The 26,372-nt window shown below is 38.6% G+C and overlaps 1 protein-coding gene across 1 annotated transcript in view; it reads right to left on the reverse strand.

The window, feature by feature from the left end:
- The window catches only part of AspRS-m (aspartyl-tRNA synthetase, mitochondrial), a 221,311-nt gene extending 198,539 nt beyond the window's left edge, over nucleotides 1–22,772 (reverse strand). The window contains exon 1 of the mRNA XM_081764284.1: nucleotides 22,455–22,772. The gene's annotated coding sequence lies outside the window, so the exon portion shown is untranslated. The remainder of the gene's footprint in view (nucleotides 1–22,454) is intronic.
- Nucleotides 22,773–26,372: the final 3,600 nt, after the last annotated feature.

Consider the following 26,372-nt stretch of genomic DNA (forward strand, 5'->3'; position numbering starts at 1 on the left):
TTGTTACGTCATCCCGTTCTCTTGTATAGTATGGAGGAGGGTGGGGGAGAAGTAAAAGGGTTGTGTGGGTCATGGTCAGAGGCCATTACTGGAAGCTACAAAAAGAGAAGTTCCGGTACCGTATGTATCTTTACACAGTAGGGTGTATGGGCTTCTGAATTTAAAGTTGCCTCGATCGCGGCAGCCAAATCGCGCTAGCAGCAGGACGGTAGCTGTTTTAAGTTGCCCTTCTGGGAAACATTTGAAAGTACACTCACGGGAACATAAAATTGAAATATCTTTTTTGCCTCCTCATCCAGCAATAGAACACCTCGTAAGGATTTAGTAAAGATGGTACGATACATAAAGATGAGAATATTATACAGACTAGTCCCGGTACTGTATCAATATGTTTCCTTGGTTTATTAATGGAATTCTTTCTTTCAGTTCAACGTCCCACGATTATGCCTTTCAGGCTGACAGACGGATAATTAAGGCAAGCGAATGATGATGGGAGAATCGGTGGAATGAAAACGTGGGAGGAAATAGGAGTACTCCGAGAAAACTTATGGACAAGAAGTTGTGCACCACAAGCTTACTTGGCCGGGCATTGAGTGGCCCCGCGTAGCTTAGTCGCTAACGCTCTCGCCTTCGGTGCGAGCGGTCCCGGGTTTGGTTCTCGGTGGGGTCACTCGGTCGAAAAAAGTGTAACACGCTTTTTCAAGCCAGCCACCCTGAATGAGGTTTTTCCTGGGTTTTTCTCATTCACACCAGGCAAATGCCCCTTCCGGCCATCCCTACCGTCGACAGATATCAGAGCAAAAATATGTAAGAGATATCTAGATACGTTTTTTGTAACCGATTCAACGTCCCAGGAATATGTTCTATCTCCTCTGTTAACCCTATATTAAAATGGTCTCAAACCTCAAACGTACCTAACATATAGGTCCCAGACCGCTTCCTTCCTTCCTTTTCCCCGGATTGTGTGCTCACCGAGGGACGTCATCCCTCAAATCGTGAAGGGCTAAATCGCCTTAGATGCCGAAAGGCCAGAAATCTAAATCCTAAATCCTGGCCAGGCATCGAACCAAGGACCCCACGCAACAGAGGTAAACGCTTTACCATTTAGCCTCCTATTTATCGAATTTCAGCACAAAATAGAAACTTATCTTCACTACGATTTAAATTTCGTCAATATCTTTCGTCTAATATCTTGCAGCGAAACCGAATAAAAGAACAGGGTCCAGTCATGGAATCTCCAAAGTCCATAGGCCACGGCGGACTTGATACTAACAGGCGGGAATGCTTCCTCCCCTTTTCACGAAGTACGTGACGTCATGGGTCCGGCAGTGACACGGAGCAGATAGGGAGACTTAGGGAAAGAAGCGACTTGTCATTCTTGTTGTTAGTGTTAAGAAAGCTTTCGAAGGAAAACTATAACTTTAATACGTACTAGTACTTCTCCAAGGTTTTATATATTCCTTTTAAAAGTAAAGAATTAAGAATAATCGTATAAAATTAGTTACAAAGATTAAAATAAAAGGAAAAAGTACATACCTTTCTTTGGTGTTTTCTTCATTCACTTCAAAAAGTAGTGAAGTAATTTACTTCAGTGTTTTCAATTTTCTTGTGTTATGCCGTTTCTTGGTCGACAGTAAATCGTTTCGTTTTTTCTTGTAGTTTGAAAGTAATATATTACACAACACACTGATAACTTTTTTCGTGTTAGACACACCAGCACCACAAAAACACTTCTTGAGCAAAATGTTGCTAAGATCATTATTTTCATACACTTTTTTCAATGTCAAACTGCATAACAACTCGTGTTGTTTTTCACTCTCTCGAAGAAACAATTGTTCATATTTGTTAGAAACAAGAGCGCTCATTGTCTTGAATGCGATTTTTCCCACTTGAATAACAAATTCCGATGGCACTGATAGTCCTCCTCTGTTAACATGTTCAAGATATTCATCACTATTATCTTCGGACACAATACACTGTAAACACTGTTCACAATTTAATTTGGTACGAATTTTGAATGCTGCATACCCACAAATGTACAAAAGTGCCGATGAATCAATTTCATCCTCGTTATTATGCTAGAGTTTGTACATTCTGCATATTCACAGGAACTGTCACTGAATAATTCCATCGATTCGAAGTTGAGTTTTATCATGCCGTATCTCGCAGATTTTATCCCAAGTACATTTTTTGTTCGAATTTTTCTTTCTGCCTCAATTATTTGAATCACACTTATATTGTAATTTCCACCGCTAAATTGTCTGTACATACTGAATCTTTTCTCTAACTTGTCTGTCTGGAATTTTCCAGGAAGGATGTATTTCACCTTCAAGACTGACAAAGAGAATTTTATTATATTTATAAGAGCTTTCGTACTTTGAATTAACGCATTACTTGTGTCCGTTGTTAAAGAACCTCCTTTCAAACCATTTCCTAGTTTCACCCAATTTTGAATCCATGTGACGAAATTTTCAAGAAACGGAAGTCTAAAATCATCTACAGAGCGAAATGAATCACCGAAGTTATTCAATCTACGAGCACCATGATTCATACTTTTTGCATTTACAATAGACCACCATTTCCATATGATATCAATAAATTTTGCAGTATCTTCAAAACCGTACAGAATCAAAGATGTTCTAGTACTTTCATGAAAAACATTCAATGCAAGCGATACTTGCTGCCTTTCTAGGTTACTAGGGTACAGAGTTTTATAATTTAATTTGAATGCTTTTCTCAAAATATTATCACATTCTTTCTTATAGAGCTCTCTAAGATTGTTGAATTCTGCTCTTTTCGGGGACTCCGTAGTACACGTTTCACTTTCAGTTTCAAATTCTGGAAATGTAAAAGTTTTAGATGGGTCTTTTTGATTTATCCAATTATTTCTAATATTTTTTAAAAGATGAACTGTGTCGTACATGTAATATACTGGATGGTCAATGTTGGGCAAAAACAATGTGCATTCCTCTTCTGAGCCTTTGCATAGTACAGAAAACATATTTTGATTTACTTTATTATTATCAGAAATTACGCACAAAATTTTGAAATTACAATCTTCTAAAATACATATTACTCTCCTTGTTATCTCAGCCATTTCTACCCCTGATATTGTTTTCACTGGATGTAAAGACACAACGTGCTCGAAAGAGGAGAATGCAGAAGATATCATATACGTTAGGACAGTTTTAGCTTCTGTGAGGACATCGTGATTTTCTGCAAAACCAGTAATTTTCCCACATCGATAATCCACCCCTTCATGAACGTAAATTTCATCTAATTGCAATATAACCCATCTCTCTGTTTCAGTTAATTTTTCGCCAACAGACTTCAAGAAATTGTTGTTTTCTTTTTTAAGATTTGGTGAAATATGTAGGGAAGCTGTCAGTCGTTGCAAATATTTCGGATGAGGCAATTCTAGAATCTTGTTTTCTCTGAGAGCCTCATAACATTTTTTAGACTGCATATAAATGATAAAGGATGTTAAAATCATACGCGGGGAATATGTTTTCTTTGGAGAGAAAATTAATGAAAATTGTTCAGAAAGAATGTCCACTTGGTTAGCTAAGTCTTCTTTGTCATTATTTGTCAGAGAACTAATTAAATTTTGTATATTGGACTTTACATTCTGTACTAAAGTATCTACACTAGAAACAAGGTCACTCATAGTGAATTTATTAATGATTTGTTCTAAAGAACTCCATTTCTTCAGTAAAAGTTCTGTCCCAAGAATTTCACTCAAGTTTTGAAAGCAAACTTGATTGTTTTTCAAATACGCAGACACTTTTAAATTATTATCTACATTGATATAAAACTCTACGCTCATTGAATTAAAATTTACGGAATACACTACAAGTTGATTGTCGAAAGCTTTGAAACCAAGAGCTCTATCTTCATACTGCATTTTTGCTAACTTACCATTAATTTCTTGCTGTAACTGTTGAAAGTTTGGAATCTCATCCGATGCACTGGCTTCCTGTTCGGCGATTTTCTTCCTTTTGTCAATTTCGAAAGCTCTCTCATCAGGTGTTTTTCTTTTCACTTGCGGTTTCTTTGACAAATAACTAGGTAATCCATCAAAGATAGTAGGCACAGAACCAACTTTTAATCGCGGCTTATCGTACACGAAAACTTTTTCTTCACCTTTGGAATTCTTATAAGAAACCTGACGTTCAATGCAGTCTGACTCAAAATGCTTTATACAAACAACACTGGAATCTGAAGGAACCCAATCTTTTCTGGGGATATTTCGTATCCATTTTTCGCGTAATAACTGATCATTGGGGAAAGTGAAACACGAAACATATTCACCCACAACATTTTTGAAAGTATAGTTACTTTTACAGGCAGGAACACAACATCTTCGCGGCATTTTGAGAAAGGTCAGTGCACTCACGGCTAATAAGACACTTCCGCGCCACTGAAGGTGCAGAAAACACAGCGGGCGAAAAAAAAAGACACTTGCAGTGGCTTGGAGCTCGGACCCATGACGTCACACCCCCATCCACCAACGTTCCCGCCTGTATAAAGTCCGCCGTGCCATAGGCTCTCAAGTTTTCTTACCTCCCACTATTCCTCCAAGGACTGTCCCGTCGATTTGCGAGGCCTGAGATGAAAGTAAATTGTAAGGTCAATGATGCTGGTGAGAGTTCCATTTCCAGCCGAAATAAATTCAATTTTCACATTTTCGTATCAACAATAGTTGCCCGATCCGATCATAAATGGACTTCGCGACATAACAGTATACAATCTTAAAAGTGATTTACAAAATGACAGTTCATCATCTGAATATTCTGAATCTTAAGAATGAATTAGAAACATAGTAGAGTTCCGAAACCTCGGCCTAATATAGACCGAAGGGTGGCCGAATTTGTGGAAATGTCAGGTGAGGTTATCGGGAATGGGATTAAAAAAGAATAAGCACGAGTGTTTCATCAGAAAATGCAGTATACTGTACTTGTATGTAATGGTGCTTGAGAATGCAGCAAACACAAAGGAAAAATACGTACTTTATGAAGGCGTAGAGCCTTTGCTACACACAAAAATGAGAATTATTAAATACACACTGTACAATAAGTTACCTGTAAGACAGGCCTCAGAAAAATACTTTGTGAAGATATAAAGCAATCTATAATGAAAATTAACTAGCCAACTTTGCAAAAACTAGTTATTTTTTTCTTTTTTAAAAAATGTGAAATATCCTGTTATCCAGACTACCGGGCTATCGAGTGTCGAGTTTTAGGGATTTTGCTGTAGTAAACTTATTGTTTTTTACCTCCCCAGCACTCTTTCCTGCTGGACCTGGTGCGGGACCTGGGATGAGAACTCCAGCACCATTGGTCCTGAACGGCACAAGATCTAAATTGCATTGAACATCACATGATCTAGTCCAAAACGGCACAATTCCTAAAAATCGCTGGTGGCGCTACTATCGCGTTCATGGCAAGAACACCGTAGAAGTACAAGTAGTGTGTACGAATGGGTTATAATTCATAGTGTAATCCATTCAACCAACGTAATTGAAATTTATGAGAAACTTACAATAAAAATATATTTAAAATGAGTATAATTAATAACACTTTTAATCAAGGCCACATCCAGGTTGGATGGGGCGGGGGGGGGGGATGAAATACAAGCCATTGAATCAGTTTACAAGCAATAGCCGAGTTTGAATCTTTTAGACTTCCGAGCTATGTTATGCATAAGTGTCGGAGTTCTTATGGAACAGCTTTGCTCATTAGTCCATCTGTCTGTCTACTAAGAATGGCCACAAAGTTCCGGTTACAGCGGAACCGATTCCCCGAGGAACCGGTTCTTGGAGATACGGTTTTCAGAACTCGGCTCCAGAACCGGATCTTGGGAGCAGGTTCTAGACCTGGATCCGAAAACCTGGTTCCGGAACCAAATCTTCTAGAACCGGATCCGTTCAGAGCGGAAAACCGTTCCACCAGGAACTGGTTCCGCCCATCCCTACTGTCGACAGGTATCAGAGCAAAAATATGTAAGAAATACCGAGATGCGTTTTTTGTAATCGATTCAATGTCCCAGGAATACGTCCCATCTCCTCTATTAACCCTATATAAAAATGATCTCAAACCTCAAACGTTTGTGCACATTTGTGCACAAAGCAATTTTAAGATATTACAGAGCCTGTCTAAACAGCACTCAACCCCCATCCCCACCGATTGGCGCCAATCATTAGTGCATGGTACGCGAAATTTTCGTTTGTACATCAACAGAGAGTGTGAAATATTAGGGATCTAGTTTAGACGTCAGTCCACCACCAATGCCGATAGGCATCAAAATGGTCTCAGTCGTTTGTGCACGTTTGTGCAACAACCAATCTCGTTTGCATACAAATGAGAATTCAAAATTTTGGCGTATGTCTTTTGATACCTTCCAACTGGCACTAATAGGTTTCAGTTAGGTTTTTGACTTTTGCGTCCAGCGTAAAAAGGTTGGACGGAACGTCTACCAGTGGCGCTAGAATCACACAGACAGTAAGCACAGCAGAGCAATCAGAAACCAGTTGTGTGGAGAATTCGGTAGCAGGAAGTGAAGTGTTCCGAGTGTAAATTGCTTCCAAAAGTGACCCCATTCTGGGAGGGGTACATCACCGTTCTTTCCGACAGCGGATACAGCTAAAGTGCAATTGTGAAACAGTGGTTCGTCCAAGGGTTTCACCATTTCCAAGAAGGTTATTGCCAATGTACTCAAACGCAACAAAAATACACAGCCAGAGGAAGCGAGTGTGCGCACACGCACAGTGGCACGAAAACACCCCCGTCCAAACGTACAGTTGAAGTGGTTCGACAAGTATAGAAGTTTGTGACCCAGGAGAATTCGCCGCCACAAAGAGATATTGCCAGGAGTATTAGAAGATCCAAATCAACTGTGCAGAGAATAATCATCCAAGATTTACGCCTGCAAGTGAAGCATAAGCCACGTGTTCACACACTCACAACCAAATACATCCGGGAATGCAGGGTCCATTGCAAACGGCTCTGTGAACGATATTTATCGGGTGACAAATGGAAATATGTGGTCACTCTAGACGAGGCCTGGATCTATTTGTCAAACTCCAAGCGAGTTCGAGCCACTTACTATCATCCAAAGGATACCAAGGATCATGCCAATTGGGTTCGCACGTGCCGCGAAAGTTTTCCCCCTGGTTTCATGGTGGTTGCAGGTTTTTGTCATAAAGGGAAACTTTCCCTGCATAGAGTTGCACGAAATGTGAACATTAGCGCAGCATACTATCAACAACACGTTCTGGAGTCATTATACCGGCAGCATATTCCGTCGTTGTATGGTGCTGAGGTGTCAAAAGTCTTCATTCATCAAGACAAAGTGACCAGTCACAAGGCTCGAACAACTGTAGGATACGTAGCCCGCAAAGCGCGTGAAACTGGAATCCATGCTATCTCATATTCAGATATCCAATGGACTTGTGTGCTTTCGGGTGTTTGAAGCGAGCGACTTCCTTACGTCGCCCATGCACATTGACTGGCATGTGGAAAGTTTGCAAAGAGGAGTGATCCAAACTTGATGAGATTTCTCTGAACAGAAGCCTACTCCAAAGGAAATTTTGATGTCGGGCTATAGTTTATAGTCAGAGTCGTCATATCAAGCACAACCGCTGGTAGAAATACGGCTTTAGGCCCTAGCGTAGAGAACACAAAATCTTCTATAGGAACTTAAGATAAAGATCTTAAAATATTACGAAAATGAACAAAAATGGAGTTCATTCTCTTGTTTATTGAACATGTCATATATTACAGCAGTTTTGTAAGAAATAAATTCTACCGTATCAGTGAGGGGGGGCAAGGTGGCTCAGTGGTAGAGCGCGTACCTGTAGTGCGTTTATCTAGTTCGATCCGCGGCCAAGTAAGTTTGTGATGGACAACCTCGTGTCAGTGCGTTTTCTCGGGGTACTCCCGTTTCCTCCCTCTTTCCCATTCCCCCAATTTTTCCATCATCGAAGGGCACCGATTTCTCTGTAAATTTGGGGGGGAGGCATTCAGATGCAGAAGGCATATATGAGAATTTTAAGACAAATTATGTCATATATTGTATATTCATAAATACAATGCGGGGGCCCCATGAGCTTTGGGGGGCCCGGGCCTCCCTGGTATCGGCGCCCTTGCCATCGTTATTCACTTGCGTTAATCATCCACCTTTCTTGGCCTCAAAAGGGCATAATTGTATGACGTTAAACTAAAAGATGTCATTTTCTACTATGTTATTAGCTTTGAACAAAAAAAAAAAAAAAAAAAAAAAGTTCCAAGATGAGACAGACACCAGTCGATCTCTCATCAAGCTGAACAAAATGATTTGAGTCAGTATAAACTCTCATGTGTAGTTTTCGAGAATTTTTTTTGAAAGAAAGGAAACTAAAAATTGATTCTGTAGGATAATCAGAGCGCCTATGAAGATAAAGTTAATGCTAAGGTATACTCTTACCTAACTTTTCATTGTAGCACTGCCAAAATGGCAGTATACAGTAGAGTTAATAAGATACAACGTGTGTTCAAAAAGTATTGAAGTTTATTTTTCCCGCGTTAACCAAACAAGCGCGGGAGACTTTTTTTCAGTGCAGATGTAGAGGGAGACACATCTGAATTTTTGCCGTGCGCAGTCGTGATTTTTTTTCCGCTCGCAGAAAGCGTTAGTCGTTCACAGTTGGTCAACGAGTGAAGACATGTAATAAACGGTCGTCTGATTCCAGTGGTTTTTTTTGGGGGGGGTAAATGACAGAAACACTTGAGCAGCGATATGACATCATTTGTTTTTTGCCAAAAGCTTGGCGATATCCAAGCAGAAACCACGCAATCGGAAAGCTACATTCAATTTTGAACGAGAATCTGGGCATGAGGAGAGTGTCCGAGAAATTTGATTCAGACTTTCATCCCGAAACATAACATTCCTGTCTGTTGTCAGGCTCCCTACTCACCCGATATGGCACCGTGTGACTTTTGGTTATTTCCTAAGCTGAAAATGTCACTAAAAGGGACCCGATTTGAGTTAAGAGAAGACACCATGCGGTATGCGATGGCACGGTTACTCACCATTCCGAAAACTGCGTTCCACAAGTTTCCAACAATGGCGGGAGCGCTGGGAGGAGTCTGTACATTATCAAAGAGGCTACTTTGAAGGAGATTAGTGTTTCGGATTTCCATATCAATAAATATATTTTTGCGAACTAAAAGTTCGATACTTTTTGAACACACCACACCACACAACTCAAATTTACAATTTCCTCTAAAACTTTTATTCTTGATTAAGTATAAATAGTATTCATAAAGAAGATACATATCAATCAATAGAAAAGAACGAGCTTAACAAAATGACATGTTTGGTGATAAATCATCATGCGTAGTTTTCAAGTAAATGATACTTTTATAGCGTTAAAAAGTATATTGTTTGTTGATTATGTAATGCAATGTGATGTAGTTTTTATTATTCAGCTGCAATATATAATTATTTTATTTATTTATTGCATATAAAAGTTCAAGTGTAGAATAGTCTCCAAGTGAAGAGTAATAAATAGTACCATATCCAGTGATGATTTCAGAAGATTTTTCACCCGGGGGAGGAATTTTTGAATAAACAGAGAATGAAACTATAGTGGTCGCAAGGAGTCGTGAAGCTTGACCAAAATCTACCGATTTCATCACCCAATAGAACGCGAGGATGTGTGCTGGTCGTCTTGCCAGTACCGTCCCTCGCGCTATACCGAGACCATCTCCTGAGGGTGCAGTATTGTCGGACTGCCGCTAAGTTTTGTTTTGTTGTTATTGTTGTGGTCGTTACTTTATAATGATGCTATTATTAGTGTTACCATTTAACTCGAATAATTATTACTGTACGTATTATAGTTCTTGAAGTGCTATTTTCTGTCGCTCGGTTATTTAAAGTTTGGCAACATTGTTGGTCTCTTTCACTTTTTCTCAAGTGTGCGTTCGGAAGGCAGCCCCACGAATCATCCCGAATTCTTCCGATGCATCACACGTGAGGAAAGACAGTTCTATGATTGGTGTAGTTCCCAGGCTTCATGAGTCATTGCGATCACCATAGTATTGCGAAAATGCTACTAACCATGATTGAGTTCGTTTCGGGGAATTGCCCCAGGAGAGTAGTAATGCCCACGAGACGAGACAATTCTGAATTTTCTTGTTGCAGTACGAGACGAGACCTCTTCCAAATATAAACATATATCTTTTCGAGACGAGATACCTCCAAATCATATCCAATAGTCTCATTCGTAAACAACACTACCAGGGGAAATTTTGTAACCTCCAGGAAGGAGGGATTTCCCTTCACTTCCTAAAATCATCACTGACTTTATCGTTTTGATTTCTCCGAACGATGACGCATATCAAGTCATCGAGGTGTAAAATCAAGACGTGAAAGGACTCACACAGTATATTGAAAGTATGTCAATTGAACACAGCAATATATTGCTGAAAAAGGAAACGCATTTTTGGCTTTGATCAAATAGCATTGCTGGATGATACGATCTCGAAACATAGATGCGATTTATAAATCTGAAATTCTCATACTTTACCACTTAAATTATTAAGATTTGCTTCTCTTAAGGGCGCCGATTTCTCTGTAAATTTGGGGGGGGGGGGCATTCAGATGCAGAAGGTATATACTGTATATGAGGATTTTAAGACAAATTGCATTCAAATTATGCCAAATATTGTATATTCATAAATATAATAGGGGGGCCTACATGAGCTTTGGGGGGCCGGGCCCCCCAGGATCGGCGTCCTTGCTACTCTATAAGTATAATATATACTTGCAACAAGATTTAATGCATAAGATATATACTTGATGCAGTCACTTGAGCACAAAGTGGATAACGAATCTTGTACATGAGAACGTTACATACGATCACCATTGTCTCAGTGCCTGGGAAAGAATAACTTATTACCAAACCATACTCTCCATAATTTCATTTTTCATTAAGGTAGATTTCTTTTTAGATGTATTAATCATCATAGTCCATAAGAATAATTAGTGAGTGTACCATCTGTTCCTTTTTTAAAAAGCATAAAAGATCATGTGTATTTATAATGGTCGTGCTGCAACAAGCCATCTTGGCTGTATAATGCATGATTTTGTTGATGCGCATTCTGGATACGAGACCCGTCTGGAATTCCTGAACAAAGTCACGACTCCAGTAGGTCCTGCTCTTTTGCTAAAGTTGCCTTGGGCATCAGATCTTGCTTCTATCGAGACCATTTCCCACGCCGGTTACCCCTTCCTCTTTAGGCCCCCCAAACCCCGCTCTACTAGCCCCGCCCACCATAGTCCACTGTGTTACCCGACCTAGGGGAGTTCCCAACAGAGGAGGTCAATCTCGTCGTGACCTGCCACAGAGATGCTGCCACCTGGCGGGAAGATCTCACAATAAACATTCATCTCAGCTTAGACCAAGCCTCACACGAATGTCGCTACCTCGACGAGACTCGGCTGAACCCAATCCTCCGTCCCCTCCCTCATACATGGACATAATACAGGTACTGGAAGAAAAGACCAAACGAATAAAAAAAGAGCTCTGCATTCCAGTAAATCTGCTACCCTCCTCTTGACCTGGCGCAGTGTTGCAAGGAGTAAATACATTATATTTAGAAATCCGAAGATTACAGAAGTCTTTTCTAAATCCATACGAAATTTCGCTAAGCTTCCTATTCAAAGTTGTGGATCTGAATATCTTTGCTTTGGTATCTGACAACGAGTCACGCATAAGTGAAAGGAGTGACGTACGCAAGGGAAGTTTCGGTGATTAACCCACCCTTGAGCAAGACATTACATAAATGTAAACATTCTTACTATATTAAGATACCTAGGGTAACATTCATAAGTCCTAAACGACACAAGACCTAAAAATAGGCTTGCCATACGTCCCGGTTTTAAGGGGTCGTCCCAGCGTTCCGGCCGGTTTTGTGTTTAGTTCCAGTCAAACGGAGAAATTTAGTTTGTATTCGCGGAAGTTTAATGGAAAAGCCAAAAATGAAAGGACTAATGCTCTGCAAAATGAAAATGAAATGAAATCTTTGAGTCTTACGTCCCGCGGTTATGCCGGTTAGGCTAAAGGCAGTGGCGTAGCAGCTTCCCCCGCAACCCCCACAGTGCGGGGGGGCCCGAGGTATAGGGGGCCTCGAAGTCTTACTATGAATAAAGATTTAAAGAAGTAGAACTTCAATCTTACTTCTATCGGCTTTACAACTAGGGACCCTTCTCTATACTTTGCAGGGGGGGGGGCGCAAAAGTGTGCTACGCCACTGGCTAAAGGAGACGGTGATGATGAGTAATGAATGAAATGGTGGAATGAAGAAAGTGGGAGGAAACGGGAGAACCCTGAGAAAACCCACGCACACGGTGTTTGTCCATCACAAAGTTCACTTGGCGGAGGCTGGGATCGAACCCGGGACCCGTAGCGCCGGAGGTGAACGCTGTATCACTGAGCCACCGCGGCCCCTTCTGCAAAATCATGTTTGCAATAACTTGCAGTGAATTCTTTGATAAAATAAAGAACACTAAGTGCTTTTTGACAAAAGTTCGTTCAAGTGAAAAGTATAAGCCTTAACAATGTGTTATTTCTTTTTTCCTCGTTTTGCGGATGTTAAACTAGTTAGTTGGTATAGTTTGTCTTGCTATATATATATATATATATATATATATATATATATATATATATATATATATATATATATATATATATATATATATATATATATATATATATATATATATATATATATATATATATATATATATATATAAAACAACAGACACAAATCTTGAGAAAAATTAAAGTGCTTAAGAAATTAGAACACAAAATTTGACTACTGAGCAGCAAATTTTGGAATAAAATACTTCAGATTGATTTCAGCATTATTATTATCATTATGCATATTATTATTTGGTACTACAAATCAAAATACTGTCTTTGTCCATACTAATATTTATGCAGTGTATATTAGTTTGAATTCTGAGTGGTATATAAGAATAAATCTTATATTAGAAATATAAAATACGCCCCTTATGAATTTTCATTGTGCATGTGTCTTAAGTTGAGAGAATTTATCACGAGAATTTCTGATAAAATATTGGCATTGACAGTGTCCTGGTTTGGAGAGTCAGAAATCTGGCAAGTTTACCTAAAAATGTAGACACTAGACCTAAATTTTAGGTCTTGTGCTGTTTAAATTAGGGATGGGCAAAATCGGTTTTTATAAAAACCGAAAACCGGTTTCTATAAAAAAACCGAAACCCGAAAAACCGACATTTCGGTTTTCTCCAAAACCGGTTCGATTTTCACCGAAACTGGTTTCGGTTTTCTCCAAAACTGGTTCGATTTTCACCGAAACTGGTTACGGTTTTCTCCAAAACCGGTTCGGTTTTCACCGAAACTGGTTTCGGTGAAAACTTTTCGAAAACACATACTATTTCTGTGGAAATGGATTCGGTTTCCGGAGAACAACGAAACACCATTCTGGTGAGAAATAGAACAAATTTTTAAAAAACCGGAATCGGATCAGGTGAAAAACCGCACCGGTTTTGGGGAACCGATAACCGGTTTCGGAGAAAACCGAACCGGTTTTTCTAAAAACCGAAAACCGGTTTTTGGGCCCACCACTAGTTTAAATCTTGCGCCACGGAATGATTTTTAGGTCTTGTGCCGTTTAGGTCTTATGCCGCGAAGTGATTTTTAGCTCTTGTGCCGCGAAATGAGTTTTAGGTCTTATGCCTTTTAGGACTTGTGCCGCGTCCCTAATTCTACGTTTCAATTATTTTCAAGGGCCGCGGTGGCTCAGTGGTAGAGCGTCCACCTCCACCTCTGGTACTCGGGGTCCCGGGTTCGATCCCAGGCCCCGCCAAGTGAACTTTGTGGTGGACAAACACCGTGTGCATGGGTTTTCTCGGGGTTCTCCCGTTTCCTCCCACTTTCTTCATTCCACCATTTCATTCATCACTCATCATCACCGTCTCCTTTAGCCTAACCGGCATAACCGTGGGACGTAAAACTTAAAGATTTCATTTTTTTTTTCAATTATTTTCAACTACAAATTGAAGGTTACAAAGCAGGAGCGTCATTTGAGGAAGCAGGAGATGAATTGTAGGATTATCACTTGACAAATTTAGAAATGAGTACATTTTTAGATTTCACAAAATAAATTACATTAGTTGACAAATCGCTTAAAAACCAAAGCGAAAAAAGTCAAAAAAACAATGATTTATGCAACTAAACTTTTACAATACCAATTGCATCCTATATTAAGTTTCCTTCTTTCGTGTTTGTGGGAAACAAACTGAGATTCGTGAAAATCAAGCATTTCAACAAATATTATACAAATATACGGTATATATGTAGCAGCTATCTGTATCCCTAAAAGAGGGGACTTTTCTCATTTACCTTAAAATCCACCCGGCCATTTTCAAGTCCTAGAAAAGAGGACATTCATTAAACGAGAAAAAATTATGGACAGAAAACATACACTGCTTTGCACCAAAAGTTTCTTGCACCGACTTATCCCAATCCTTGCAGACATATCTATAAAAAAGTTCAAGTTCAACAACAAGAACACTTTAGTAATATGCATTCGGAATGAATTATAAATTAAATTTATATAAATGTACTTATAGTGTTGCTCTTGTAACACTTGCGTGTTAGAGCGCCTCCCATAATTCCAGCATATGCTGTCTGCAAGGGCGCCCATGAGGGGGAAAAGATGGGGCGCTCGCCCCCCCTAGACGAAGTCATACTTGGGAAAATCGAAAACCCAATAGAATTTTTACATTTGTTACATCAAAATTTGAAACTATATTTGAAATATCGCTTATACTCCCCCCCCTTTGGAAACCACAACATGGGCGCCCTTGGCTGTCTGTACATATGAGGCCTGGATTATTGATAAACATAATTCGGACCAGTGGTAATTTCAGACAAGGGGTGTGCGAAAAGTACAATAGAACTGCGAAAATACTGGTAGTCCGTATTGAACACGATCGAAGATATCTATGGGCTCTGGGGATTTTGTAACTCCGGAGGAAAGTTTTCCTCCGGACCACAAGGGCGACGATTTCTCTGTAACTTGGGGGGGGGCATTCATAAAAAATATACATAACAATATGTATAACAATAAAAATACATATAAAAATATATTCATAAAAATGCATAGGGCCCACATGAGCTTTGGGGGGTTCTGGGCCCCTTCGGCCCCCCCAGGATCGGCGCCCGTGCCGGACCACCAAAGAAAATATCACTGATTCGGACGTTCACTTGTGGACAGTGGCAGATATAAATCGGGGCCGGGGAGCCTAGCCCCCAGTTCTTTGAGTGACAAAAATAATTGAAGTATTATTTATATATTTTTTAAAAAGTTTATTGTAATTACGCGTTGCCTTTTATTCCTTACTGCTAAATTTTTGAAAGATTAGATATTCCTAGTTCCTGTCAACAAAGTGCGTAAATGTATTTCAAATTAAAATGATTTGCGTTAACTCATGATATGGCTATCATATTCTAGGCTCTGGCTGCCTCCCACACCCCGCTAGTTTTTACCTTCTAGAACCGCCACTGCTTATGAAGAAACTCCTTCGTGGATAAATGATATAATCATTTTCAGCTTTGGCAAAGAAATCTGGTTTCGAATCCTGATAGGGATATATAGAAATATGTAATTAGGGCAACTCTTTTAACTGAAAGCTCATATATTTTGATTGCTAGAAGGAAGTTGGTAGAAACTCCAAACGTATAACTAAACCCATCAGAGTCATTGGCAGGTTCGCAGGTTTGTGCTTAGGAGGTGCTCAGGTAGGATTCAACTCCCTTCAGATCATATTTAGTCCCCGTAAAACTTTGAGTTGGTTGTTGATATGCAGAGGCGAACTGGGTCGCCCGGATACCCGGAAATTTCCGGGTGGGCCCTGTCATCTGCAAAATCATTTTTAAGATATTGCTCGATTAGTTATAACTAATTCAAAACTCCGTTCTGTTTATAGTAACCAGTCGCGTAACTAACGGGCCCCCAGTACAAGTGAAGAGGGGATACTAGAAAAAATGGCTCCTGTCTCACCCAACCCTTAGCTTTGTTTGTTGAAAAATCAATAAGACAATAAAAAAAAAAAAAAGTCTCAAAAATACATGTAAGTTATTAACTCGAAAATGTATACAGAAATGTAAAGTTAAGTCAGTCCTGAAAAAAAAATCAGCCCCTCCTGTCTAAGTATTCTCCCTACTGGCTGGATACATATGACCACTAGGACTTTCAATATCAGAATCTGCAACCTTATTAAAAATGTCGACATGACCATACGAATTCAGATATGAGCGCTAAGAAATGACTACTCACTTATATACCACAACACTATGTATATGCCACAAAAGAAACTTTCATTTCAAATCGAATCTCTCACGAGTATCTAACTGGAGTTACATGCCAAATTAGGAATCGACAGACACATTACACCATAGCTGGAAAGATGCTGTATTTGTTGCAACATCTTGAAAGAAGAAATGGTACGTGAAAATCGGTGAGGAAAAGAAGTTGCAAAGTATATGAAGTAATAATTTCTGGAAATGAAAACGTTGGTTCTATTTCTAAGAGAAGCGTACAGGAAAGTGGACGAGCGGGAAACCACCGAGTTAACATGTATTGTTACACACAGCTTCGGGCTTATTGTATACCGTAAATATTCTAGGGAGTGCTCATGAATAGTTATGCAATTTCTATTTAATAAACATTTTATGATGGAACATTAAAACTATATGCATATGTGTGCCCATCAATTTTATTTATTTATATCATACATGCTTCTGGCGGAATGACGTCCCTCTGCGAGCACATTATCCGAGGAAGCAGGAAGGAAAGAAGAGGCCTAAGAAACTGTGAATTAGGTACCATCCTAGCATTTGCCTGGTGTGGGTGAGGAAAACCCAGGGAAAATCTCACTCAGGGTGGCTATTACACTTAAAAAAGCTGTTACAACTTTTCAACCTACCGGGAATCGAACCTGACGCTGTTCACACCAAAGACGAGAGGGTTAACAATTACGCTACTCTGGCTCATATATATATGGCCATCAAACTCATATCTACAAAGATCTACGAAGTATAATGCTCCATGGAAATGTGAATTTTAAAGAGGAATTTCATTTGGGAGGACAGACTGTATTAATTGTTCCCTCTGATACATATCGGCCACGAGACGAGACGAGAAATTTTATATTATCTCGGTCTCGAAATTTATCTCGTCTTGTTTCGCAAATTTATATATAAAGTTTATGGCCTGATTTTTTAAAATTTCATCTAGAAGTCATCAGAATCCTTCCGTGTCATGACAAGTTCATGAACGGTACGATAAAACATTTATCTCTCTTTCAGTTTAACCTCCCACGATCATGCCCTTTGGGGCGTGGAGTGCTTCGTGTGGAGTGTTGTTTTGTATGGATCAGATTACACAAAAGTGATTTAAAACGATGGGAAGCTCTCAAAATGTGGGTGTGGAGAAGAATGGAGAGAATTAATTTGGTCAAGCTGAAAACGAATGAGAGAGTGTTAGAAATTTTGGGGTAGAAAACAATTTTAGACATTACTAAGAACAGGAAAAAAACTGGTTGGAACACTAGCTAAGAAAGAACTGTATCATGAGGGATGTGTTCGAGAGTATGGTGGCAGGAAAGATAGGGAGGAGGCGAAGGAGACTACAATTAATGGACGATATCCAAACAGAAAAATCGTAGGTGAAAACGAAGAGGTTGACGGAAGACCGCAGAGCATGGAACCTTCTCAGTTGCAGCAAATGATCTGCCAATATTGTAGAATACCTACAATGATGATGTATATTTAATACAGGGTGTTATCCCAGCCCCCGCCAAGTGAACTTTGTGGTGGACAAACACCGTGTGCGTGGGTTTTCTCGGGGTTCTCCCGTTTGCTCCCACTTTCTTCATTCCACCATTTCATTCATTACTCATCATCACCGTCTCCTTTAGCCTGACCGGCATAATCGTGGGACGTAAAACTCAAAGATTTCATTTCATTTCATTTTCAATACAGGCTGGCCCAAAAGTAGGCATACAGTTCCAAAAGTAGGCCTGATCAGCTCATTCCATTCTTACTATTATTCATCAGGTAGACTTAGTTTCTTTATTGTCTGTTCTTAATGTATTTTTACTTACATGTTAAGCTCGGAAGAGCCGAAACAAATAAACTCATAAACTAGAATGTTATACTTGATCAATGTAGGGGTGTATATCTACTTTTGGGCCACCTTGTATATATTAGATCCACGGCAGGTGTTGTTGGTAAAGTTTCTATCTACGATTTGGGCAGCACGGGTTCGTTCCAAAGCGGGTTTAAGGTTCACCCTACTCTTTAAAATAGATCTATGCCCCAATGCGCGTGATGTTGACATTACCTCCATCAGTGCCGACCCCCACCACTTTCAAGCAAAACCTGAAATGATACTCCTGATTTTAGACTTTTTATTGGTTTCCCAGCCATAGATGTAACTAGAGGGAACCAGGAACCCCGGGAACACTGCTAGTCCTTTAGAATACCGTTGTATCACAAGTTGAAACTGTGGTCTTTTAAAGATTCTTTCAATTCTCAGAAGTAAGGGGTCATATTACGTTAACAAAATTATATGGCAATGCCCCGCCCCCTCCTCTAAAACTTGTTGCGACTACAGAGCCTGAATGTATTTGAATTCTTAGACACAATTTGGCCATATAACCGCAGAAGTAGCGAAGATGCTAACAGTGGTGTGGCGAGTCTAGAACGAAGTGGGCGTTCCACCCGGTTGAAATATCTTCCCCATGGCATGTTTTATTGAAATCTAGGTCAAGTAATACAAACTACCATTTTCGGTTTTAAAAACAGCTGACCCTCAAAAATTTCGCTCGCTGCTCCTCTTTTTGCACCCTAAAAAATTAAAACTGGCGTCGTCACTAGATGCGGATAATAATAATAATAATAATAATAATAATAATAATAATAATAATAATAATAATAATAATAATAATAATAATAGGTAAGAATAAATTGATTTGGGAGAAGGGGACACAGATGTGCCCTGAAACACAAATTCCACTGAAAGTAAACTTAAATATAAATCATACCCTGTATATAAGACGTTTATTCTAAGTACTTGACAAAAACTCCCTGTCTCAAAACTTGCCCTATGTTACATTGTATTCCTTTTCAGTTCCCTAATTGTTTAAAAATAGAACTGCAAACTTAGGGGCAATGTCCCCTATTGGCTTTTCCCTGCGGGAAGTCCATGATGTTAAGGCCTTAAAATAACAAAAGAATGTGGAAAATACAAAAATCCTTTGTGAGATCCTAAGAGGAAGGCTGGCAACACTGGTCTCACCTGCTCTTTTTTGACTGTAGAAGGCGTGGAATTCATCCCCTTCAGCAGTGTACAAAAGACTGAGAATTGAGTGGGAGGGCGTGGAAGAAGGGATCACCAAAGAGTACATGATGTGTCAGGTGATTATTCGTATGTTCGTTGGCTTTCAGGAATTCCTGGTTCCATCTTTTTCTTCCTTTCTGAAACCTTAATTTCTTTTACAAGTATTTTCTTTTCAACATAATCTCGACTTATTCATTTCTATCATGGACTGATTCTCCTTTCATTTACATCCAGTTTAGTTGAAAGCTTTTAAAATACAATCTTTTTAGTCGTTTGCCTTTGGGGTATTTCTAAATCAATACGTTTTCTCGTTCTGTCGTTGAAATTGCAGATTCGATTTCAAACGGCAGGGTCATAACTAAAAGCGTAGAACTTCCCAAGTAAGTATTTAACAGACCAAATATATGTAAATGAATATACAGTATAACTAGAAGGGACACATAAACAGAAACAAAATAGACAATGCAAAAAGAAGAAAAGAGACGAGAAATAAGGTTTTCTTGTCTCCTTCTCAAAAATGTTGTAGAAATTTCACCTCCTCAACTCGTCTCGAAATGTCTTTTTTCGTATTATTTTGTAAATTCGCGTACAAAATTTTTGACATTTATGTTTTCCTTAATTTCATTTATAAATGATCAGATTCTTTCCGCGTCACTTTAGGTCCACGAAGAGTGCCATGTAAGAACATTTAAACGATATTTATTATTGGAATACATCGTGTAATGACTTGGCATATCTTTAAACGTTGACAAATGCTCTTTATTGTGTTCGTACGATCACTTTATCAATTTCAAGGATGTTATAAATAGAGGATCTCTCATACCTATCGTCATCATATGAACTCAATGAAGCCGAAAAAACAACCGAGCATCATCAGAGTCGGAACGTCTGATTGGCTACTCTCGTTTCCGCCATGATTGTTGGCTCAAAGCATTGCGATCTTAGTGGCGCGAAGTGGGCAGAGTTGTTTTGGCGAAGCAGTGACGTATGGCTTCACGATTTTTGTAGTATGGGCAGATCCTCTATTTTATAACATCCTTGATCAATTTATAGTTTTTATTATTATTATAAATCATGTAACACTAGAACAGTGTTTAAGATCTAAGAGTTGGGTGAACTAGTGTTGCTCACGACACTAGAAAAATTTCATCGTCTCGTATCAAAAGCGATACGAGGGTTGTCACATTTCTCGTTTCGTCACGAATTTAAAGACGTCCGTTTTCGAGAAGAGTCTCGTGAGCAATATTAACTACAAGCAAAGGGAAGAAGCTTTGCATAATGTTCCCTCTCTCTCCCTTAGCTTCTAGCGAGAAAATTATATTTGTACTGATGTTGTGACTTCCCTCAAGAACCGCTGCTGCTATAATGATCGCAAGGAATTGTGAAGCTTTGACTTAGATTTACCAACTTCACACAACCAAATAGAACGCGAGGATATGTTCCGGTCGTAAATCCCCAAGTATCTAATTTTGCCAGTATTTCTTCTTACGCTATACGGATCGTTTTGTTGTTATTGTTATTTATATTTTTGCTATTATTATTGTTACCATGTAATTCGAATAATTATTAGTGTATGCATTATAGTTCTTTAAGTGTTGTTTTGTTGTTGTTGCTCGTTTGCCATGTCTTCTAAGTATGGCAACGTTGTTCCACTTCTGCTGTTTCACTTTTTCTCAAGTGTGCGTTCGGAAGGCAGCTCCAGGAATCGTCCCGAATTTTTCCGATGCATCACACGTGAGGGAAAGCAATTCTACGATTAGTGTAGAGCCCAGGCTTCACGAGTCGTCACGATCACTATAATCAGTTATCTTCATTGAAAGCCTATTGTATATTTAGAGTATCTTCGAACGCTACGTTGTGTCAATTCGGGACTCAAAGAGTGCTTATATCTCCCTTGTTCCATGTCTGAATACGTATTTACATTTTTTTGTTTTACGTTTCACCTACCTTACTTTTCTGTTCCATTTGCTTTCGAGACTCAAGAAATTCAGTTGTTTTGAACCAACGAAATTCTCTTAAGAGTCTTCATCCCGGCGAAATTAAAATACCGCTAATTTTACAGTAATTATGTGATATCTTCAACTAGATAAAAGATAATCGAAATGTGGAACAAGAGCGCCCTAGACAATATTATTTTACATGAGAAACCGTTATCACGACTCACTTATCTGCTTTCGATTTCGAGCCATTTTGAAAATCGGCATTTATTTTCGCGTTTCTAAACAGCTGAAAACGGAAAGCCACTAGGTGACTTGTGATAACGGTACCACACGCAAAATAATATTGTCTAGGGTGATCTTGTTCCACATTTCAATTATCTTTTATCTATTTGAAAATATCACATAATTACTGTAAAATTAGCGGTATTTTAATTTCGCCGGAATGAAGACTCTTAATTATGCAACTACATTTTATTCTCTTATGGCTTGGTAGGAATGGGCACGAGCGAATTTTCATTCAAACTCGACTCGATTCGAAACACACATCTTTGAGCTCGACTCGAGAACTCGGCTCGAAAAATCTCTTCCAACTCGACTCGAATTTGACTCGAGTCGAGCCAAATTCTGTGTGTAGTTCCAAGTACTTTCTTCAAGTATCCTACATAAACAATACAATTATTACAACAATTACTTGTAATCGTTATTTTACGTCGTGGTTCGGATTAATTTCTCAATCTCATACTTCGCCCTTTTCCCCTTTTATTTTCCAGCTACTTTACGACGTATGCGATCACTTGCCCATGCCTACAGTTTCGTTATGCGGTAGCTGGAAACGCAATAAACGAAAATGTAGACAACGTAAATAAATTTGTTAGGCTACAAATATAATAGGATTAAATATTAACTGTACAAATGATAAAATTACTTTTCGATAAAAGAAATCTAATGTTACTATAAGAGCACAAACATTACATGCTTTTACATTTCCAATATGCTCATCATTAACAATTTAATACTATCGATAGGGTAGTGGCGTGGCTTTGTTTATAAACGACGTGGTGGCATGAAATAATAAACTCACGTGTTTCTTCGGCTGGTCTGTTGAAGTTGCTCCGTCGTTGTCCTGTGTTCGAGGATGTATACTGGTTTTGGAGTTAAAGTCCCAAAGTTAATTTACTGCTTCTTCAGTGATGGTTCCACATAGGATCTACAAATGTAGGTTTTGTTCCAGGAGGTTGTTGCCGCTGTATTGTCAAATAAGTGCACTTATAGAAAAATCACTATGAAAAATATAAACTGTCACTTTGCATATAGAAAAATAGGCAGCCTGAATGCTGCTTTTAGGAGAGTGAAATTCGGGCGAGCGAACGTCAACACTCCCTCTTGAACTGGTCCACGGCGACTGCCCCCTTTGTTCAGTCAGCTATTGTGTATAAGTTCTAGGTGCTCGAGCGCCCCGATGATGACGTAGACTACCAAGTTCACACTCCTTGGCTGAAGAAGTGCGGACATTTTAAATAATCAAATCAGCGTGAAGCAATGATAAGGAATAAAGTGTTTTTGCGACTTTCCCGATCCTTTCGGGACTGAGAGCGTTCACAAAGAGGGTTGTTGTCTCTGCGTCGTATGTCCATACATGGTTATGAAATCGAACGGAAGTCTACTAACACAGATGAAAAGACATACCAAAGCGATGACAAAGAGTTTCTAGAACATTTGGATCTATACGAGGGTTGGTTAACGGGATGATCTACCTTTTCTCGGCACAAAAATTTTTATATTGGACCTTATGGGGAGAACATGGCTACCGAATTTCCTCAGTTTCTACGGAACTAGGTATCTCTAATGAGAAAGAAAAAATTTGCAGCATTCTACAGAAGTTTATTAACGGGTTGAAATACTTAAATTGTATATTTGTCTGCTAGTTTAGCAGAAATAAATTATTAAAAAATAAATAAATTAGTTTCTTTTTATACAAATTAAAATATGTCTAACTTTGGAACCAATTATGGTAGAAATATCAACTTTTTTTTGTTTTATTCCTTGAGAAGAAACGACTCTAATAGTTTTAATCACCACCATATCTGATACGCCAATTAAAAGATAGTATTTTAATATAAGTATTAAATTCCACCTGTGAAGAAGTTTGACGAGGGTAAGGCATCCGCGCCCACCCTTTTCTTTTGTTTTCGTCCCGAGAGATATGAAGGGAAGGTCTTCACAAATCTCTTTCAGCTATGTACACAGACCGTTTTCACAGCAGGTGTCAATGCGAATGTAAACATCCTGTCCTCACGTTCAATAGCCCAAGTTCGGCCACTTTCTCTCTCTCTTTTTTTTCCTCTCTCTCTTCCGAGGAGGTGTTTCTACCCTGTAAGAAAATTATAGATATGTAGAGATAATGGTGATCAATTATTTCTGATAGCCAGATGATAGACAAGCATTCTAAAATGCCTTCGAATTCCAAAAATGTATCGACCATAACTTTACCATCTGGTTATTTTCAGGAGGCAAAAGTTATATTATATTATGGCTCCATTGGCTAAACATACGCATAGCTTCCCCCATTCAGAACATCCTTTTGTGCGTTAGAAAACATGCTATAACAATGCGCCCCTCGCAAAAATCTAATTGCACTCTTATTGACCTCAGAAGCGCTTACTAATAGCGTAAATGCTATAAATGAGGCATTTGCAAGTAGGAACAGGGATTGGCCGAATCACAGAAATCTTACTGTCGTCACGGGCTGTAAAAGGAAATATATTACATTTTCACAAGAAATAATTATCGGGCCTACCGTAGTCGGGTCAAGACTCCACTTAGGAACTAACAGGTGCGCTATCCAAAAATACATGTTTCAGAATCCTAAGGTACTCACGCAACAATTTTTATAGAGGGGCTTTAGCTACGGGCATATAATTTGAAGTAGTCACTATCTGTATAAAAATCATTGCGGAAGTATATCACAGGTATCTGAAATTTCGAGTTGGTCTATACTTTTTGTCACGACTAGCTATATTCCGTACATATGCTAGTCAGTGGCGGATCCAGGGGGCAATCGCCCCCTTCCCCAGAAGAGGAAACTTTCTTATTTTATATATATAAATAAAACCCATCCCAGAGTTTGGAGCTCTTAAAAGTACCTCAAAGTAGCAGTATTACAACCCACCGCCCCCCCCAGAAGTCCGTCCCGGATCCGCCCCTGATGATAGTTTAAAACTCTACGTTGAAATGTATCATAACTCTGTCATTTGAAGGAAAAAAGGAAGGAGAGCTGTTGTGCAACATAACATGGTGTTGACATACTCAACCAAAACGACCAGAATGCTTCATTCGGGTAGGCTCAAGACGATTCTTAGTGCACGTACGGATACAACAGCTGTAAATTCCTGGATATTGTAGAGAGTTGTCACAGGAAAACACAAGAGTAGAAGAACCTCTATTTTGAATTTGGTGAAGAAGATAATAGAGCAGAAACCTAGAGCTGCAGGTCTTTCAAGAAGCTCAAGAATGTAAAAGAGAAGAGACCCTAAAAGAGGCGCTTGTTTAAATGAGAAACCTCAAACTAATTTCGTGATCAAAGGTTTGCAGTGCTATCCTAGAAATGTTGGATATTACAAGTGTCAATAGTTGAGTAATTGTGTTATAATCATGTACAATAGTCTATTACAGAAAAAAGTCGATAGAAGTTATTCAAAGAATTCTTATAATTTGTCAACATTATTTTCAAAGACGTAGCCTTCAATGTGAATGCATTACTAGAAAATAAAGATTATACAAGGGGACAGTCAAAAAGTTCCTGGAATATTATTGTAGCTATTTATTACCACGTACAATAGTCTATTACAGAAAAAGTCTATATAAGACGTACAATAGTCTATATAATATGTATGTATCCCTTATAATCAAGGAGTCCCTTGTTTGATTCCCGATGGAGACACAAGTGGTTTGGATCCTACGTTAAACTGTAGGTCCCACCCATAGAACGTCATCATTCTGAAAGTATGTTGTTTTCTGCGTATCCTGCTTCTTGTTTCAACTCTTTAGGATAAATCGAGACTAACTGACAGTGCGTAGTCTTAGCAGGGTAAGCGCGGAAAACGAAAAAGTCAAAGCAAACAGGGCTTTGCTCCCTTGTCCCCATATAACAATGCACAGTATGGACACCGTTCGAAATGGGTCTTATAGGAGCTAGCATGGCAACATTTTTGTATAAGACAATTGGTGTGTGTCGTCTGCATGGTTGTCTGGGGACAAAAAAGGGCAAACATGTTTTTCAATAAATAAATAAATAAATAAATAAATTTTAAATTTCCCTCGCCCCTCAGGAGACGCTTCTTCAATACAAATTTTTTATATGTTGTTTTTTTAGCATAATTAATAAATATTTATAAAAAATTATAGCGATATAAGTTAAGGTTTATTTTAATAAGGTTTTAATAGTTAATTTTGTTTGTTTTAATTAATTGCTAATAAATAACCAAAAATTAATTTTTATTTATAATTTTTTATGTTTATATACTTTGTTTTTAACTTTTTATTTATATGCAGTTTTTTATTTTATTTTTATTTATTTAAATATTTTTATTTTTATTTTTAGTTTTTATTTTTTTTAAAGTTTGTTTATAAAATTTTATTTTGTTTTTTTTATATTATTAATTTTAAAAGTTTTAATATATATTAAATTAAAATTATATTACAGTATCCTGCCTCTTTCTCCCATTCTCTAGGTTCTAGGCCAATTAGGACTGACAGGCATTTGAATAAGTCCATTACTTGGTTGCCTAGTAATTAGCCATAATATTGGCTGCCATATTGGATTTAGACAAATGTTCTCTCATGTTACCATGTAAAATGTGTCTTGTCGTGATGAAAGCTACCAGAAAAAGTAGGTTTCGCTTAGTCCTGAGGAAGTACGCTACATCCTAGAGTAATGCGTGCATATACGCATTTGTAACTTTGTACAGTTAATCGTTAGACAACAGTGTTACCAGGTTGT

This window comes from Thermobia domestica, chromosome 7, assembly GCF_964235325.1.
Source record: "Thermobia domestica chromosome 7, izTheDome1.hap1.1, whole genome shotgun sequence".
In the NCBI taxonomy this organism is placed as follows: domain Eukaryota; kingdom Metazoa; phylum Arthropoda; class Insecta; order Zygentoma; family Lepismatidae; genus Thermobia; species Thermobia domestica.